A 20,061-nucleotide genomic window follows, 5' to 3' on the forward strand; every position below is an offset into this window, starting at 1 on the left:
GGTGGGTCTCAGCTTTGCATCTCTGACAAGGAGGTGGGATGATTTTCAGCTGCTTTCAAAGATGAAGGAATGTGGGGTTGCAGGAGACGGTCTGAGCGACAGCCTGGGTGAGCTGAGCATCCAGTGAAGACAAGATTTGTGATGCAAATGATTTACTGGTGTTCAGCTGGGAGCAGAAGGGATTTCAATATGGTGAGCCAAATCGAATTCATTACCTGACAATTAGCTCCAAATTAATGCGAGACTGTGCTGCCCGACTGTGCTCTAAGAAAGAGGTTCCCTGACAGCTTGAGGTGGGTAGGATCTGAGACCTCAATCTTAGCTGGATGCAGGCAGGGCTTTTTCCCAGTTTGCAAGTGTACCCCGAGCTCAGAGGATGGCCAGCGCCCCCCTCAGAGGCCCTCTCCAAATTCACCCCCTCCAGACTTGGCCCTGATTAACCCAACTCAACCCCATCCAAAATGGACTTGTCTCGCAACGCCCTTGCGCCTCCAGGTTTGTTCCTCGGGAGACTGCCTTGGGCCTGCACACGGGCTGGCTGCTAATTCTTCAGCAATGAGATGCTGCAGGTTGAAGCTCATTATGTTTTAGGGGAGCAAACCGTTGGCATTATGTGAGTATATCTGACCTCCTTAACTGAAGCTGCAAATCCCTGAAGGATAGGAACAATTTTCCTTATTTCTTTAGTTAATTTTCTCCCCATTCTTCCCATCCCCTCCCCTTCCCTGCCCTTCCCACCCTGCCTCTACTACTTCCCCGCAGGGCCCCTGATAGGGGGCAGACAAGAGATGACCGTGATAAATGATGGCCAGTGGACTGAGCATCCTTGGGACTTCATTCATTTATTCATTAAACATTATGTGCCAGGATACAGCTGATGGCCTCTGACCACATAAAACTCACAGGCTAGTCTAAGAGATAGGCAAGGAAGGAATTTTTTGAAAACCAGAAAGTTGTGCCCCGTGGTCCTGGAGTCCTTACTCCATGGAGTAAGGCACAGGGCACCCTGCAGACCACTGTTTGCCAACTGAGAAATCCTATAAGCGTTCCAGCTCAGGATGTGGACCCTTCCGCTTCTTTCCAGGACAGTGGTCAGTGCTGCCATATGCCCACAGCTCCCTCCCCTGCTCAGGGCACAAAAGGTCACCATCCACGGGCACTCTCCTGAGCCGTGTCGTGCCCACAAATCCTCAGGCTCAGTGATTCTGAAAAGTCAAGTTAAGCAAGGTAAGCAAAGCAAGAGGGGCAACAATGCCTCGGAGCTGCCTCAGCTCCACCCCGAATGCCTGACCAAAGCCTCTTCCAAGTGGGGGCTTTACTTCCCATCGTTGCCTTATGACACACGTCTGCATCCCTGAGATATCTCACGTAAAGGACTTCACTGGTTTTGACAAATGGCCCCCAGTGTTTTCTCTTCTTGCTTGAACTGTGCTGAACTGACACTCAGAAGGAGAACCAAGCCCATCTCTACCCATTGGTCATACTCTCTCTAAATAATAGGTATTTGATACTTACCTCAGATAATTTGAGGGCTGAATCTGGGTTTACAAAAATTAAGGATACCAAATTACATGTGTATATTGCTTTACAAAATGCTTTAACTTCCATTACCCTTTTCCTTTTAAAAATGTTTTTATTTTTTAACTTTATTGAGGAATAACTTACAAATATAGTTGTATATATTTAAGGTGTGTAATGTGATGATTTGATATACATATGCATTATGGAATGATCACCAAGGTCAAGATAATCAATACATCCATCACCTCACGTAGTTAATCCTGCGTGTGTGTGTGTGAGTGTGTGCGTGTGGTGAGAACGCTTAAGATCTACTCTCAGCAACTTTCAAGAATACAATACCACATGATTAACTATAGTCACCATGCTGTACATTAGAGCCTTAGAGTTTGTCCTTCTTATAACTGAAAGTCTGTACCCTTTGACCTAAATCCTCCCATTTCCACCCCCGCCACACCCCCAGCCCATGGCAACCTCCATTCTATTCTCTGTGTCTATAGAATGAGCTTTTGTGCAGATTCCACATGTAAGTGATACCATACAGGATTTGTCTTTCTCTGTCCACGACCTTATTTGATTACCCTAATCATTCTTGGGCTTCTCTCCTTGACACAGAAGAGCAGTGGTCAGTCAAAGAACCGAGGCCCCAACACTAGCCTTTGACTCTCAACCTGGTGCTCTTCCCATCAGACCACGCCCTCCTGACCACCTGCAGCAGGCGGGCGGGCTCATAAAACACGCGTGTGTTTGCACGCCAGCCTCACCTTCCACCCACCTCCACCGCCATCATCATCACACCTGTTGAACCCTCGGATCAAAGAGTTGTCCAGGAGAATAAAAAATATCAGGACCACATGATGTACTCAAAATAGCATCTGAGGGCTTCCCTGGTGGCACAGTGGTTGAGAATCTGCCTGCCAATGCAGGGTACACGGGTTCGTGCCCCGGTCCGGGAAGATCCCACGTGCCGCGGAGCAGCTAGGCCCGTGAGCCACAACTACTGAGCCTGCGCGTCTGGAGCCTGTGCTCCGCACAACGAGAGGCCGCGACAGCGAGAGGCCCGTGTACCGCGATGAAGAGTGGCCCCCGCTCGCCGCAACTGGAGAAAGCCCTCGCACAGAAACGAAGACCCAACGCAGCCAAAAATAAATGAATAAATAAATAAATTTATTAAAAAAAAAACAGCATCTGATCAGGCAGTGTTCTCCAGAGAAAGCGACCCAACAGAAGATGCCCATGTATGTGTGTATAAATATGTGTGGGGGCTTCCCTGGTGGCACAGTGGTTGAGAGTCTGCCTGCCAGTGCGGGGGACACGGGTTCAGGCCCTGGTCTGGGAAGGTCCCACATGCCGCGGAGCGGCTGGTCCCGTGAGCCACAACTACTGAGCCTGCGCATCTGGAGCTTGTGCTCCGCAACAAGAGAGGCCGCGACAGTGAGAGGCCCGCGCACCGCGATGAAGAGTGGCCCCCGCTCACCACAACTGGAGAAAGCCCTCGCACAGAGACGAGGACCCAAGACAGCCATTAAAAAAAAAAAAAAAAAAAAAAAAATTAATTAAAAAAAAAAAAATGTGTGTATGTGTGTACGTGTGTGTGTGTGTGTGTGTGTGTGTGTGTGTGTATACGTTTTTTAAAGGAACTGGCTCATGGGACTGTGAGGCTGGTAAGGACGAAACACATCCAGATGAGTACGCATGATGAGCAGCATCAGTCTGGTCCATTACATCATCACATCTGCCCAGGCCTGGATGGTAACACGCTATGACCAGGACCACACTTTCTGGCCAGCAGTCCTCCTGCTGACGTGCCTCAGCATCTACAAGGCCTTTGTCACGGAGGCCTTCATCCCCATCTGTTCCCAGCACTGCTGGTCCGAGCATTGGTAATGGGCCCTATATGTCACCATTGTCAACAGGCACTCCTAGACTTGGTGCCCCAGACATTCACATATCTTTCCCTGTCTCTGGGTTTCAGTGAAGTATTTGGGGAAGCATTGGGGGAAAAATTTTGGAAACTCAGGCAGGATTTGATGCTGGGACAATTCTTTTTTTAAGCTTATAAAACAACATCAATTGTTTTTCTCACATTTCTAGAATCTGGGAAGTCCAAGATCAAGGCGCATGGTTCTGAGGCAGAATTTCTTCTCCAGAAAACCTCCGTTTTAACTCTTAAGGCCTTCAACTGATTGGACAAGGCTGACCCACATTATTGAGGGTAACATCCTTTACTTAAAGTCAACTGATTTCGGATGTAGCCACATTTACAAGATACCCTCACAGCAAAGTCCTGGTGAGTGTTTTATCAAATAACTGGGTACTAGAGCCTCGTCAAGATGAGACATACAACTATCACATCATCTAAAACAAACTTCTGTCAAAGCCAGAAGAGCTCTGGGGAGACAATATCACCTCTTCTCACCAGAAACCCAGAGATGGAATATAAAAACGGGGAGAATTCCCCTCTCTGTGACTCAAGGTGGGGTGGCTACTTGCATCCCATCCTGCCAGGAATTTGACAAGCAGGTTCCTGCCAGGGAGAGGGATCTAGATAAAACTCCCCTCCACATAGCATTGGCCCCTGCACCCTCCCATGGGTGCCCTCATGACAGATATAGAGAAGATGGGGAGAAACAGCTGCTACCAAATAGACTCAAAGACCCCGAAATCCACTCACTGCCTAGTCGCCTTCAAATCCTGGAGCACCAGTGAGCTAATTCCCCACACTTACCCTCACCCTCCCGTGAAACAGTCACCCTGGGATTGATTTTCTTGATTAGCTTATTTCTCACATTTGATAAATAACACCTGCCCTGTTCCAGTGCTTTCCTCTGACTCTGTTTATTAACAACGTTGGAGAGATTTTTCTTCTCCCATGATGGGTACTAAAGGTGCAAAATTCTAACTAATCATGTCGAGGGGAGGGCTCCAGCCATCCGTGGCTTTGTGCCAGGCAGGGACATTTTATTTGTCAAGGGCTGACCGGGGCAGCACAGTGTTACTGGAAGAGTTCTGCTTCTGGAGTCTGCTTCAGGGGGTCATCCTGGCCCTGCCTTGAGTGGCCTTGAGCAAGTCTGTAACCTCCATGAGCTTCGGCACGAAGATCATCTGAAAAGAGAGCTCTCCTGCCTATAAAGTGGGAATTGTTGATGGGACATTACTATGGAAAAGCACCTTTAAAGTATGAAGTGCTTCACGAACCCAGGGGCTGAGCCACTTTCATCCTCACTGTCCCAGATCCCTTCTGAGCCTTGTCACCCACGCGGCCTCAGGCAGCCCTGCTTTGGGGCCTCTACTGGTTACTATCGCTATGTACGTACAACCATAAATGCACTGACATTAGCAAAAAACATTTTCTTATGCTCAAGGATACTGTTGGTCAGGAATTCAAAAAGAGCCCAGCAAGAATGGCTTTCTTTGCTCCTTGATGTCTGTGGCCTCAGGTGGAAAGAGTCAAAGACTGGAGTGACTTCGTGACTGGGCACTGGAATCATCTGAAGACCTGTTCACTCACAGATCTGCTCTTGGCCGGGCTCACCTGGTGTGTTGGCCAGAATACCTACACCTGAACCCTGCATGGGGCTGTTGGGCTTCCTCATAGCATGGTGGCTGGGTCCCAGGAGCACGTGTCCCAAGGGAGCCAGGTGGAAGCTGTGTTGGCCTAGCCTCAGGAGACACATAGCCGCATTTCAGCTGTAATCACACGTCCACTCAGGTTCACGGGTAAAGAATAGAGGCCACCACCTCTAGATGGAAAGTCCCACTGTAAGAGCAGTGTGTAGGATGGACAATATGGTTACAGACATTTTTAGAAAATTCAGTCTACCAGGGGTCTGAGTCACTAGATGAATGAACAAGCTGGCAGGTTAGAATTCTGGACCAGGGATGGAACTTGGCGGATGCAGTACCCCTCTATTCCTGGTCATTTCTGGCTCCAGGCATCCATTGAGACCAGCACAAATTGTACCCATCCCAGGAAACCTGGCCTGCACAAAAATCAAACCAAGAAGTGTCCCAAGGAGGGAGCGGGGCAGACGGCACAACTGCCCTTTCCTCCCACTCCTGACCTCTCTGCTTCCGCCACGGCCTGAGCTAGTCTTGGTATTTACGTCTCCCCATTTCCCAGAATGATCCCAGCCTCCCATTCCATGGGCAGTGCTCCCCAGGGTCGGCCCCTTCAGGGTATCTGTAGTAGACTCTCGCTATTTAAACTCTGTTCCACGGAGGGCAGCAATGGCATTACCGGGGAACTTACTACAAATACAGAATCTCTGGGCCCACCCTAGATCTAGGGAATCAGAACCTGCATTTTAACAAGATCCCCAAGTGATTCTGATGTGATAAAAGCTGGAATAGCACCAGAGTAGGAGAAAGAGAACTTGATTTGAAAAACTCAGGCTACTGGGTGTTGATTCTGGCTTTGCCTATTTAATAGCTGGGCCAACTCAAATTATTGAACCTCTCTGAGCCTCAGTTTCCCTAATATGTAAATTAGGTATCATAGGCATGTGTGTGTGCGTGTGCTTGTGTGACATTATGCCTCCCAGGGCTGGCAGTCAATAAAGTTCAACCCTGAGGGCCAAGCACGGCCATCAGCCCCCCGCCCCCTTCCACTTGGCCAAGGCCTGTCCTGAAGTCTCCCCTCTGTCGTGGGGAGTGAGAGGAGCCAGCTGTCAGCGGCCCAGAAGCATGGTAATAAGCATTACAGGGAGGTGTAAAGCTCAGGGAACCCCTCCTGGAGAGAGCAGTCTCCTTGAGAGGAGAGGGATTCAGGACGTCTGCTCTCCTTTGCAGAAGTTATTTACTTTTTCCAACAGACACTGTTTATCGCCCACTTACAGGAGTTCTGACTGGGGCCTTTGTCGCCCTTCAGACTCTGGAAACTAGGTCAATCCCCTCCAGAATTTACTTGCGCTGGGAAACCCGCCTGGCTGTGGCAGCGAGGAGCCCTGACAGGGACCAGGGGCTTCGTGAGGATTCACAGAACCGCAGTCCCTGCACCCAGCGGCAGTCCCCAAGGTCACCGAGCTTCTCCCACTACCGACGCCCAGGCCTACCAGGCTCCAAGTGTGTGTGCAGGGGTGGGTATGGGGGGACTTTACATAAAAAACATGCTTCAGTATGATCTTGGAAAGCAGAAGAAGGGCTGGTAAAAAAAAATGTTAACAGGATATTCATGTACTCCAAGCCTTTCTTTAAAATGTACGTCAGGGCTTCCCTGGTGGCGCAGTAGTTAAGAATCTGCCTGCCAATGCAGGGGACACGGGTTCGAGCCCTCGTCCGGGAAGATCCCATATGCCGCGGAGCTGCTAGGCCCGTGCGCCACAACTACTGAGCCTGTGCTCTGGAGCCCGTGGGCCACAGCTGCTGAGCCCGCGTGCCACAACTACTGAAGCCCATGCGCCTGGGGCCTGTGCTCTGCAGTGGGAGAGGCCACCGCAATGAGAAGCCCATGCACTGCAACAAAGAGTGGCCCCCGCTCGCCTCAACTGGAGAAGGGCCCTCGCGCAGCAATGAAGACCCAATGCAGCCAAAAATAAATAAATAAATAAAAATTTTAAATAAATAAATAAATAAATAAAATGTACGTCAAAACAATCCCACCCTTCCCCTATGCTACAAGCTTTCAAACAAAATTTTTTAAAATATCATACGTAAAGATTATGAGGAGCAGTCCTTACTCTATCAGTACTGCTAGCTGCAAGTCCTTCTTTAGATCTAACTTCAAGTCCTACTGCTTTAAGTGTCTGCAACTAACTGCTCAGCACCACGAACATAGTAACTTCTCAGCAAGTACACAGCAGGTGGTTGTTCCGGAAGCCTATGGCCTGAGGTGGGTAGAAAAATCTCTCCATCTCTTTTGATTTCCCGGGAGGTCTGCTTCGCTAGGGTCAGATGGTCCAGGTGTGTTCAGGGTCTTGCTAAGTCCAGCTGGCCTCCTCCCCAACCAAGAGTCTAGACAATCAGCAATGCTCAAATCGCCCTTCAAAGATGGGCACAGTGCTGTGGGGACATCTGATTGTGTTTCCCGAAAGAAATCGGCATTGAGGTTACCTAGTGAAGTAAAAATAAAAATAGGGAAATACTGAACCACAGAGAGCAGGGACTTTCTAGAAGGATATGTTATGGGAAATGATTCTGCTGCTAGTCAGCGGGATGACCAGGCTTTGGTCTCTCTTCTGGACGTCGGCCTTTCTGCCTTTCTGTCAACATCTAACTGGCCTGTGAGCTGCCCTGTCTAGTTCGGAGGGTCACATCTGCACAATTCTACAGACACTGTCCTCAAAGTCGTTTATTAGAATATTTCAAGACATTTCAACTGAATGTGCAAGAGCTACATACATGTTAATACAGTAATTCTCTCACAGCAGAGCCACCAGAATTGAGCACCCTGGGAGGTCACCCGGGGCGTCCAGGGGGCAGGGATGCAGAGGTCCAAGCTCAGCCTCCTCTGACTCACTGTGCGGACAAGGTTCTGCCCCAGCACGGGCCATGAGAGGGATCAGCCATCCCCGCCTCCACCTGATGGAGACGCGCCAGAGACAAAGTGACGTGCTTGGAAGCGGGAGATGCTGACAGCAGATCACACACCCTGGCACGGCAGCTGCCCCGCGGGAGGGCCAGGCCCCCTCCGCTCCATCTGGCTGATCCACAGCCACAGAATCTGGCTAATACAGACGACTTCTGATGACTGGGTCCCCACAGAACCGTGTCAGGGCCAGATCTCCTGGCCAGAAAGGGAGAGATCCATTTCCATGGGAAGGGATCGCTCCCGGCCCTCACAGATGTGGGCCTGGCTTTGGACTTTTAAAGGCCAAGGTCGAGGGGTCTCTGATAGTGGAGTAGGGGTTCTCAGGTCCTGCTTGTCTCAGGGCAAGATTTGGAGGACTTGCTAAACTTTCCTACCAAACCGAGGGCTGATTACAGGCTACAATGTGAATGGGTCGAACTGACCCGTGGATGACCAGGTCCCTTACCCAGAACTGCCTCTACCTTCTTGTAAATACATCCCCACTTTCTGACCCGAACTTCACTGCTCAGGGTCTCAGCTCCTTGGAGGAGCGCCCTCCAACCTTCCAACAAGCCAGCAGCCCTCAAACCTAGCTATGCATCTGCATGTGCCAGTAGGACAGCCCCCTCTTCCTTCTAAGAGCTTGTCAGACAGGACAGAGGAGAGGACAGTGGGGGAGCCTGTAGCATTAAGGGCCCAGCGCGCAGTGGCTGGGAGAAGACAGGAGAGGGACCCGTGACAAAGCCGGGGAGGTGATGTTTAGGAGGGACGGGGCCTTGCAAGGCGATGCCTGTTTCTCACAGATGCCAGGGCCAGACAGTTCAGGCGTCTGCAAGAGGAGCCAGCTCGGGGAGCCATCCTGAGAGGTGCTAGAAAACCTCATGCGTCATTTCACGTGTTTGTACATATGGGTCCGCTGAGGGGGCGGCACAAGAGGAAGGAAGTTCACACTGCCCACTACAAGAGTTCCCCTCCAGGATGTGCCCGAGGAAGTTTCTGGAACCCCCAACCTTGCCCACACTCCCGGCTGTGCCCCAGCTCTGCATTCTCCCCACCTCCCAGTCAAAAATGCCCAGCCCTAAGTTCTCTGGCTCAGTTTTCATTTGCAGCTCTCCTTGGCGACTTCCTTCCAGGGGTCCCCGTTAGAGCAAGCTCATGTACACAATAAACGGAGTCACTCAGCAGCAGCTGGCAAGTGTTTTCAATGAGTTGGAAAATCAGGTTGAATGTATCATTAAATATGGTGCTTACGCCGAAGCCCAGACGTGCGGGCTAAGTGCTTTGTGATTAGACCTGCCTTTACCCACTCCCCAGCCCCCTCGCCTTCTCTTCACCCTCGTCTCTGCTTCTCCAGGGTTTTTAAAGTTAAAATCTGCCTAAGTATTTTATTAATATGTTGTAAGAGATGCTTCTTCAAGTAAACAGTTCTTTGCCTTAGGGGTCAGTGTGATCTTTTGCTAACAGCAGGCGTGTTGGCTTGTGTATGTACATGAGCTCATGAGTGCGTCCCTGTGTGTGCGGGGGCTGAATACATGCTTACCGTGGACACCTGCCCATACAAGTGTCATTGTGCTTGTATTTCTGTCCCATGGGCATTTGTGCATCTCACACACACACACACACCCTGGCCCCCACAGCTGTAGGTGCTCTAGTTTCAGTTTCTGAATGTCTTGAGAGGCTGGAGTCTGTCTAGATGGACGGACAGAGGGCACTCAGACGGCCACCAAGATGTGTTTTCCTAGCTGACCAGGACCGCCCCCCCACCCCCCATAGTCTCAGGACCTTCAGCCCAGGGGCGTCAAGTCTTCAAAGGTCAGCTGCCCACTTCTGAGCAGGCATACACCAACCCAGCACAGCCTTCCTTTTTTCCTTCCACCCCTGCCTCTGCTCTCCTTCTAATGGTGTCTCTTCCCTCCCAGCCTCCTCCGTCTTCATTTCCCTTCTCCAAGGAGCCAGATGTTAGAAAAGCTTGACAAGGACCCAGAGAGCACAGACAGCGGAATGGGAAAGGCAGGGGAAACCATCTCCAGCCTCTCATTTCACGGATGAGCAAACTGAGACTCGGAGATGCAGGGAGATTTCTCCCAAGTGCCCAAGGAGATAATGGGACAGCCAAAACCAGAGCTCAGATTTTCCCAGCCTTTTCCACAACTCTGCCCTTGGAGGAGAAAAACCATTTCATGGGCTCTTTTGCCCCGCCCCCCTCAAGCCCCACCCATGTCAGAGCGTCAGGATAGAGTGAGTGTGACCAGGGAAGGTCCCCAGTAAGGGAGAGAAGTCTAACCTCCTTCCTGGGCCAGAAGTCATCAACTGCTCTCCGGGAGGTAAGGACTTCATAAGGATTCTCTTCCCAGTGAGCAGGAAGGAGGGGGCACTGAGACACACAGGCAAGAGCCCTGCTGCTATCTATCAGACCTTTGGTGTGACTTTACAGGGGCCGCCTTAGTCCCCACATGCCCCCAGCTCTGCCACGTGGCCATCAGAGTGCTGGCACCCACCAGCATAACCATGGAAAGAAACGAGAAAGTGCTGACATGAATCCCAGCTTGTAGCCCTGGAAGGGGCTGGAGAGGTAGACGACCCTCCAGTTCAGTCCCTCGTGTTATGCAGGAACTCTGCACACGGGGACCGAGGACTTGCCCCAGGTCACTCAGGTAGGTCCAGGGTTACATCCCTAGAGCGCCCTTCTGTTTACAGACCCTTCGCATCCATTCTCCCACTTGGAGCTGGTCCTGATGATGCTCCCATGAGGACAATGCTTGGCAAGGCCCTCAGATGAGGACACTAATTCGAGATAACGTGCCCACATGGCAATAGTGTCCCCACAAGCCCAGCTCAGCTGTCTCTCCTCTGTCTACCACAGCCTACTGTTCCTCTGCTTCCCTGGAGATAGAGCAGATGACAGAGGCACATGGAGGGAGGAAGCAGAGATCGGGGACACAGGTGTGCCTGGGACTCCCCCCAGAGCACTGCCCTCCGCAAGGCCCCCAAGAAGCCAGGCTGACGAGAGGGCTGAGGAAAGGTCGGCGGATTCGTTCTCTAAGGTCAGGGGCGCCCTCTGCTGTTAGTACAGTGAATTGCACGGCCCCAGCCCATGCTCAGAGACTGTCCATTGAAAAATCAGGCAACCGGCCTGCATCCTCCCAGAGGAAGGGCTTATAGAACAGGGGCAGTGGAAATGGAACCAGAAGGCCTTCCTTTTCCTGGGTGTCAGAGCTGAGTCTATCCTCTGAGGACTCAGATGGGGAGGGTATGGGAATAGGGGAGGAGAAAAAATAGGGGGCTGCCTTAATTCTCTGGGACAGGGGAGCCTTTTATTTGGGATTTAGGGCAAAGGTAGATGCCCCACTCCCCTTCGTCCTCTCCATGTATTGGTATTTCCAGAATCTCCTCTCACTTATTCAAAGACCAAACTGTGCCAATGGAGTGAATAGCCCAACAAGGAGCCCAGAGGAGCCACAGCATCCATGAAGATTTTACTCAGTCACCCACCAGCCTAAAAGTTAAAAAAAAAAATGTCCATTTTGGCAACTTTGAACCTGGGCCAAAGCGGAGTGTAGCAGCAGGAAGAGCACAGGACTAGGAAACCTGGGATCTGGTTCTATGTCTACCACTTATTACTTATCGTTGTTGACTAAGGCTTTTCTCTCTGTGCCTCAGTTTCCTCGCCTGCAAAATGGGCCTTCTAATACGCTGCCTTACAACTCAGAGATGTGTCCTGGAAAATTCACTTAGGTAACAGATACATAGATAGCAGCGTTAGCAAATGGTGGTGCTGTTACCTTGCTCCGTTTTCTTTCCCACGAAATGGGCAGTTGTGGTGGGAAGGTGTGGACAGAGCCAGAGCCAACTTCCCTGCCCGGACTCTTGACTTTGAAATGTCGCTGGTGGTTCCATCTTAGCTCTTAACCATGTCACTGGGCTCCCACCTTAAGGCAAGGCATTGCCAAGTTTGTATAAATAAAAATGCTGTTAGTGGGGCAACACAGTAGCTGAAAACTAGACAATCCCCTTAGCAGTCAGCCTCCTGGAAAGCAGGGGCTGCTCCGAGCTGGGTCCAGAGGATCTAGGACTGGGGGTGGGGGGGGGGGTGGCGGGGAGACGACTCTGCTCCGGAAGGCAAGAGACAGCAGGGTCAAGGTCCCAGCGACAGCATGAGGACCCGAACACAGGGGCATGGAGGCAGGGAGGGAAAGGACAGCTTTCTCTGAGTTTACAATTGTCCTGGGACCAGCCCTGAGTTGACTTTACCTGACAGAGAGGTCAGGAGCATTAGTGAGAACTCACTGTAAGGTGGGGTTCCCTCTGTCCCTGTGCCTGGGACAGCTCCTGCACCTCACTGACCTCATCACCTACCCCAGTGCAGGCAAACTGCTTCCCCAGTAAGTAGCACCCAGCAAGCGCGCACGAAGTATTATTGTTATTATTATTGTCTGAATCATCATTGTGATAACAGTCCTAGCCCTCTTATTTCCTGCATGATGTTCTCTTATTTGAATTTCCATTTCCTCATCAACAAAAACAAGAACGATCTTTGTCCCTCCTCAGCTCCCGGGGTTGCAGCGGGGAGAGGGAGAGAGGTATCCCAGGTGCATCTGCAGAGGAAGGCTCCAGAGGGACCCAAAATGCTATTATCGAAGGCTAAGTGTTCCGTGGCGAAAAGCTGCTGTAGCAATCTTTGCCTGCACTTGATTTGAATGGGCACATTACTGTAATGTCCCAGCGCTGCCGTCAGCACCGGGAAGGTTGAGCTATTTGTAACCATGAGACGCATGAGCAGCATAAAGATCAAATGGTGGAGGGAAGCTCGTCTGGCTTACCTGAGAAAACAGGGCCGCTGGCTTTGAACACAACTGGAATTGATGCGTGGCCACCTGCGTCACATACCGCTGCCCAGGGCTTCCTGTGGGGAGGAGAGGAGAGACAGGTGGGGTTGAGGAGAGAAGACAAAGGCAAGGAGAGCACGCGTCCTCCCGGGGCACCACGAAAAAGAGAGAGAGAGAGAATCCAGTTATAATGCCACCCCCGGTGCCATTACGGACGCTAGAAGTCCTGTCTCCCTCCCCCTGCTGCTCTGAGAGCACCACCTGCCCTCCACAAAGTTTCCTGGGCCCCTCAGAGCTGGGTTGGGCGCCTGGTCCTTGGTTTCAGGCTATTCCTCTCCCTGCTCTCTCCTCCAGAGCGACAGAGGACCCCAAGGCAGCCAGTCTCCAAGGCTCAAGTTGGCGGGGGAGGGCATGGCAGTGAGGTGATGCCCTGGCTGGACTTGAGAAGTGGCCGGAGGTGGAAACCAATGGGCCGGACAGAATCCCGTCGAGACCCTCATGAATGTCCCCTCAAGGCTATGGCTGCCTTTTAGTTATCCCCAGGCCTCTCCCTCCTCATGGCAGGTCCTCCCGACTTTCCCACCACGCCTCCCTTGATGTACATTTGCAACTGTTTCCAGTACTGGGTGGGGGGCTGGGAGGGATGTCGTCTTGCCTAAACCTTACTCCCCATGGGATGGCCAGACACTCATCCCCCTTTTTATTTTCCCTCCAGACCCTGGGGAGATCTCTGGGCCTTGGTTTTGTCATCTGTATGATGGCAGTAGTTGACAATGCTTTCCGAGGGCCCGGATCACTCCCAACATTCTCAATGTTCTCATTCGGCTCCCTCTCCCGACACCACGGGCCAGCAAGGCCTGTGCCCCTCGGCGTAGAGATTCTGCTGGTCGCCTCCTTCTCCCCTTGCTCCTATCATACTAGGAATTTCCCCCCAGCCTTGCTGCTTCATTTCACCCTTTGGTTATGACAAAACATACACATTTATCATTTTAACTATTTGTAAGTATACAATTCGATGGCGTTAAGTACACTCACAATGTTTTACACTATCGTCACTATTTATACGCAAAAGTTTGTCATCATCCCCCATATAAACTCTATTCCCATTAAACAATAACTCCCCATTCCCCCTGCCCTCATCCCAAGTAACCACTATTCTACTTTCTATATCTATAAATCTGCCTATTCTAGGTGCCTCATATAAGTGAAATTATACAATATTTGTCCTTCTATGTCAGACTTGTTTCATTTAGCATATTTCCAAAGTCCATCCATGTTGCAGCACATGTCAAAATTTTATTTCTTTTTATGACTGAATAATATTCCATTTTACAGATATATACCACATTTTCTTTATCCTCCCATCTGTCCATGGACATTGGGTTGTTTCTACCTCTTGGCAATTGTCAACAGTGGTGTCACACACATGGATGCACAAATATCTGTTTTGAATTCTCTCGGGTATATACCTAGGAGTGGAATTGCTGGGTCACATGGTAGTTCTCTGTTTAACTTTTTAAGGCGCTGTCAAACTGTTTTACCCAGTGACTGAACCATTTTACATTCCCACCAGCAATGCATGAGACTTCCAATTTCTCCACATCCTCACCAACCTTGTTATTTTCAAGGTTTTTTTAATCATAACTATCCTAGTAGATGTTAACTGGTTTCATTTCACTCTTAAACCCCCTCAACACCCAAGATGCTTGTAGTTTTGTATGATAATGGTCCTAATCTTGTATTCCATTAGGTATAAATAATCCAGTTTAAGAGGGAAAGCTCACAGAGGGCAGGAACCACGTATGGTTCCCTCAAGACCACCATTTTCACTTTCATGTCTCACTAGGAGGTGACCAGGGTGGCCTGCAGAGGAAACAGCGTTCTCCCTTAAGTCCCAGAGTCCAGCTGTGTCCGCCCTTCCCATTGACAGACGCTGGAATGCCAGAGGCCTCAAGGACAGTCTTTGATAAACCGGGAGAAAAAGAAATAAAAGAGAATAAGAAAGAGTTGGACGAGCCTGAGATAGAAAGGGCAGGACCCAAGAGTGAAAGCAGGGAGAGGAGAAGAGAGATTGAAGGGGGAGCTAATCACAGAATCCAATCTCCAGAGAAGCAGATTCCGCGGCTCCTTCTCTGCACCTGATTCTTCACCTCACAGATCTGAGCTGGAAAATTACGGAGATTCTGCTGTTGAACTCCCTGCCACCTCAGCCCCTGCCGCTGAGGCCAGAGACAGCCTCAGGTACCCCCCCAAGAACGCCAGTCAGGGCCCAGGCAGACCGGAGAATCCAGCTGTTATCAACACAGCTGTTGCTCTGGGCTTTGCCAAGGGACCTGTCATTGCGGGCCTTTGAGGGGTGCAGGTTACTCCAGGAGAGGGAGGGCCCAGGAACGGGGTGGCAGTGGGACCTGTGGGTGCGGCTGACTAGCCAGTGGCTATATCTCTGTTTCCTCTTGTCCAGACATCCACGGAAAGGCAGAAGAGATGCTCAGAGTCTCACTCACCGAAAGGGCAAGATAGGGAGATGCGTGGAAAGGGACGTGAAGAACCCCGGGGAGGCCAGGAGAGCGGACCGGGGGCAGAGGGAGGCCTGGGACACGCTGATCACATGTAAATCGACTGTGCAGGTCTAAATTGGAACACTTTCCCCTCTCGGCTCCCTCTCTCCCCGTCTCTCCCCGTCTCTCTCCCAGTTACTATCAAGGCAACATTTATGAAGGGCTTGAGGCACTGGATATTCCTTGTATTTCAATCTAACTTTTTGCAATCTCAAGTGAACAGCTTGGCTGCTTCTGCGTGTCAGGGAATTTAAATTGCAGATGGGATGGTGAGCCAGCCACCCGGGCAGGAGCAGCCCCTCTAGCGCGCACCGTCATTGCCTAGCAACCAGGCTGGGAAGAACCTGACGAAGCTGTAGAAGGTTCCACTCTGCAAAGTGCCCTTGACCCAGGGCACCTCCTGGGAAAAGAGAGGGAGTTTCCCAGAGAGAAGAGACAGCCAAGTAAGAGGTCTGCTCAGTCAAGGAACGCAGCCAGGGAATACAGCCAGTGCCACCGGTGTGTCCTTTTTGACACACAGAGTCCCCTCTGGCCTCTGCCGGGTTTTTGACATTCCATTGTTTTGGAGATTGTTTTCAAACCAAAGATGCCGTCCTTCTTCTCTGTGTGCCCCTCACACCTCACACACTGACAATGTGTGGAGAGAAACGAGAATGAATAATCCAGCACACACACACACACACACACACACACACACACACACACACACGATCACATGCAGAGATAGGTAGGTGCTTATGCTGTTAAAAACTAACCGCCAGCAAATACCCACAACAGCTAAAAGAAGGAGCAAACCTATTAAGTCTGCTCCCGTTTGGACCTCAGTTCTCCAGGATGGAACTGGTGTGATTATGGCCTTTGGCCATGATCAGAGTTAGTGTTAGTAAAGTGTTTGCTACACTTAACATCCTAGGAAAAAGCACCCCAAATGCGCTTAAGGCCGTAATCAAAGCATATGCTTTTACTTAAATAATTGACTTTGAGAATAAAAATGTAAATAGTAGCCCAATGCGTCTGTCAAAGTTTACGCATATTGGTGTCCCATCAACTTTGAGGCAAAACAACCCTCCACACACACTCATGGAAAAACACACCCACATCAGACACACCCTTTTCTACTGTGTGTCCAGGAGATACCTAATGTATTTTCTGGGTTCCTGCTCTGAGTTGAATTGTGTCTTTCCTCCAAAAAAAAAAAAGATATGCTGAAGTGCTAACCCCTGGTATCTCAGAATGTGACCTTATTTGGAAACAGAGTCACTGCAGATGTAATTAGTTAAGATGAGGTCATAGTGGATACGGTGTCCATAGGACTGGGGTGTCCTTCTAAGAAGTCGGGACGGGCCATGGCAAGACACAGAGACACGGGGAGGATTCGATGTAAGGATGAAGGCAGAGATTAGAGTGCTGCAGCTGCAAGCAAGGAGCACCAAAGACTGCAGGCAAAGCAGCAGAAGCTACAAGAGGCCAGGAAGGATTCTCCGCTATAGGTTTCAGAGGGAGTGTGGCCCTACTACACTTGATTTTAGACTTTTAGCCTCCAGAACTGTGAGACGATACATTTCTATTGTTTTAAGCCACCCAGTTTGCAGCCCTAGGAAATAATACAACCTGCTTTCTGTCACTCTGCTGAAGGGGACCAGAAAGGCCCATGTGCTGGCAGTGCCAGCTCGGAGTGAGATAGAAATGGGTCTGCACAGGAACAAGCTTGGGCCCTCTGGATGCAGATGCTGGCGTGGAGTTCAAGGGTTTCAAAAATCTCTGAGACTTTGTGCAGAGAGCTGGGTATTGGCTTTTTGGCTAAATTGTGATTTTTCATTAAGGGTTTGTTCAGTGGACAATCCCATGGCCCTTGAGCATCCCGTGGGGGAGCAGTGTTTTCAGAGTGCTGAGGCCGCTGCCCTGGCCCTCATCTTCTTCACACCTGTCGACCCCACTCAATGGGCACTTCTCCACTGCTGCCTGGCCCTGTCCTTTAGCTTGTCCTGCCCCTCCAGGGGGGCACATCTTCCAGGGCTGGCACCACGCTGTGTCCTTTACTGGGTCATGCAGAGTGTTGTGCACTTAGTAGGTGCTCAATAAATGTGTGGGAATCAATGCACAAGGCATACAAATATGAAAACCATGATTCGCACAAAGACGCCTAGTGAGTCACCACCAGTGGAATTAGCGCACCAACCCATTCATTTCTGAGTTGTTATTACTGCTGTGTTATCGATACCCCATTCACTGTGTCTAATTCAAGTATATTCTCTTCGGGTACCTATGTCTTCCTGGAAATTCCACAAGGTAGGTAAAATGGGTGTGATCACCCCATAGGTCAGAGAGGAGACAGAGGTAGGATCTGAGTACTGGACCAGTGAGGAAGCTGGACGTGGGGTGGGCCAAGAGTTGGGAGAATATGGTTCTAGACCTGCCCACTGATAGAACAAGTTACTTCACCTCCCCTGACTGAGTATCAGTGTCAGCAATCTGTTAAATGAAGGTAGTTATGCCTTAACCAACCTGCAAATGACTCTTTGACCTCTGATTTCCCAACCATGGTAGACACAGAAAAGTGCCACCCAGGTCCCCTTCTGTGGTCGAGGTCAGCTTCAGCTGAGGGCACCGAGCCCACAAGGTCGGGGGATGAGCGAAGCACAGGTATCAAAGGCCAGGTCCTTTTGCCTGATGAGTAGTTCTCGGTCCAGAGCCCCAGGCTTTGGGGCCCGCACCCCAGATCCAGTCCAACGTCCTCCTCTTCCCAAACCTACCTCCTCCCCCTTCCTTCAGAAGTGTGGATCCCCAAAGTCACCCTGCAGCCCAAACTCCACCCCAGCATCTGCATCTAGAAGGCCCGACCTGCAGCACCAACTTGCCCCCCTGCAGACTTTTTAAAAATTGTGGTAAAATACACACAACATTAAATTGATCATTTTAACCATTTTTAAGGGTACAGATCAGTGGCGTTCTGTACATTCCCATTGTTGTGAACCCATCACCACCATCCATCCCCCCAACTTTTCTGTCTTCCCCAACTGAAACTCTGCACCCATTCAGCACTAACTCCCCATTCTCCCCTCCCCCAGAAACCACCATTTGACTTTTTGTCTCCACGAATTTGACGGCTCTAGGGACCTCATATAAGTGGAATCACACAGTATTTGTCCTTTCACGTCTGGCTTACATCACTTAGCATGATATCTCCAAGGTTCATCCATGTTATAGCATTTGTCAGAATTCCTCCCTCTATGGCTGAATAATATTCCATTGTATGTATAGACCACATTTTGTTCATCCATCCATTCATCTGTCAATGGACACTTGGGTTGCTTCCACCTCTGGCTATTAAGAATGATGCTGTGCATCTTTATTCCCATCCTGCCCCTAGGTTCCTCATGACCACTTTTTTTTCAAAGTGAGAGAGTGGCATGGACATATATACACTACCAAATGTAAAATCGATAGCAAGTGGGAAGCAGCCGCATACTACAGGGAGATCAGCTCGGTGCTTTGTGACCACCTAGAGGGGTGGGATAGGGAGGGTGGGAGGGAGGGAGATGCAAGAGAGAAGAGATATGGGGATATATGTATATGTATAGCTGATTCACTTTGTTATAAAGCAGAAACTAACACACCATTGTAAAGCAATTATACTCCAATAAAGATGTTAAAAAAAAAAAGAAAGAATATAATGCATGTAACATACTGGCACACTGTAAAAAAAAAAAAAAGAGAGAGAATAATGCTGTGCAGATATATTTTTATCTCACGCCAGCTTATCTCCATATACAAATGGGCCTTCCTAGCCCCCTTCACGATGACCAAGAGGTAAGAGGAATGGCAGACATGGTCAGAATTTCCCAATCATGGGGTTAAAAAGGCACAATTTCTAGCTCCCCTGGCCTCAAGGATGGTTAGCTGGGCAGTATCCTGGGCAGAAGTGCCGGTGTAGACAAACAGACAAGGCAATATTTGTTTTCCAAGGTGCAAAAACTGCACAAGGTATGGAACTGAGGAATGACGGAAAAGCACTGGGGCAGCCCAGAAAGCGTTCATGTCCTCTGTCCTTGCTAGGCCATCTTTCCCTGTAACACTGCCTGTGACATTTCCTGCAGAGAAGGAAGTGAGCAAGGGTTCCCCACTCTGCAGTGTGCCTTGCCCAGCAGCCCCTATCCACACAGCCAGGGGGAGCCCCGGGAAGATGACTGTATTAGAAATAATAATCCCTGACCTCAAAGAAAAACATGATTGATTGCATTAATTCAGCAACAGCTTCTGAAAGCCTGACGTGCACCAGGCACAGTGCCAGGCGTATGCCACTTCGCCACTGAGACCACCTTTCCAAAAGCTCAGGAACCCGTTAACTGGGTCTCCATATATAACAGGGGCAGAATAATGCAACCAAGCACAGGAAAACTGCCCTGATGTGCTGTGCTCTTTGGGAGGAGACTCTGTCCCCGCTCTAAAGACCCGGCCCCTTGACCCTTAGGGCAATTCCCAATTCTTCTGCTGCATCCATTCATCCATTCAGGCATCCCATAGCTGTCTTTTCATCTGCCAGGCACCATGTCGGGGAAGCAAAGGTCAAGAGTGCCCCCCAAGCAGATAAGAGGAGCCCCCGTCCACATACACGCATTGTGAGAAATATTGCTGGGGAGGAATATGTGCC

The 20,061-nt window shown here is 50.2% G+C and overlaps 1 long non-coding RNA gene across 1 annotated transcript in view; it reads right to left on the reverse strand.

The window, feature by feature from the left end:
* The window catches only part of LOC132371795 (uncharacterized), a 220,263-nt gene that overhangs the window by 11,260 nt on the left and 188,942 nt on the right, over positions 1–20,061 (reverse strand). Inside the window, exon 2 of the long non-coding RNA XR_009504972.1 lies at positions 12,847–12,929. This is a non-coding gene — a long non-coding RNA (uncharacterized LOC132371795). The remainder of the gene's footprint in view (positions 1–12,846; positions 12,930–20,061) is intronic.

This window comes from Balaenoptera ricei, chromosome 9 (assembly GCF_028023285.1).
Source record: "Balaenoptera ricei isolate mBalRic1 chromosome 9, mBalRic1.hap2, whole genome shotgun sequence".
NCBI lineage: Eukaryota > Metazoa > Chordata > Mammalia > Artiodactyla > Balaenopteridae > Balaenoptera > Balaenoptera ricei.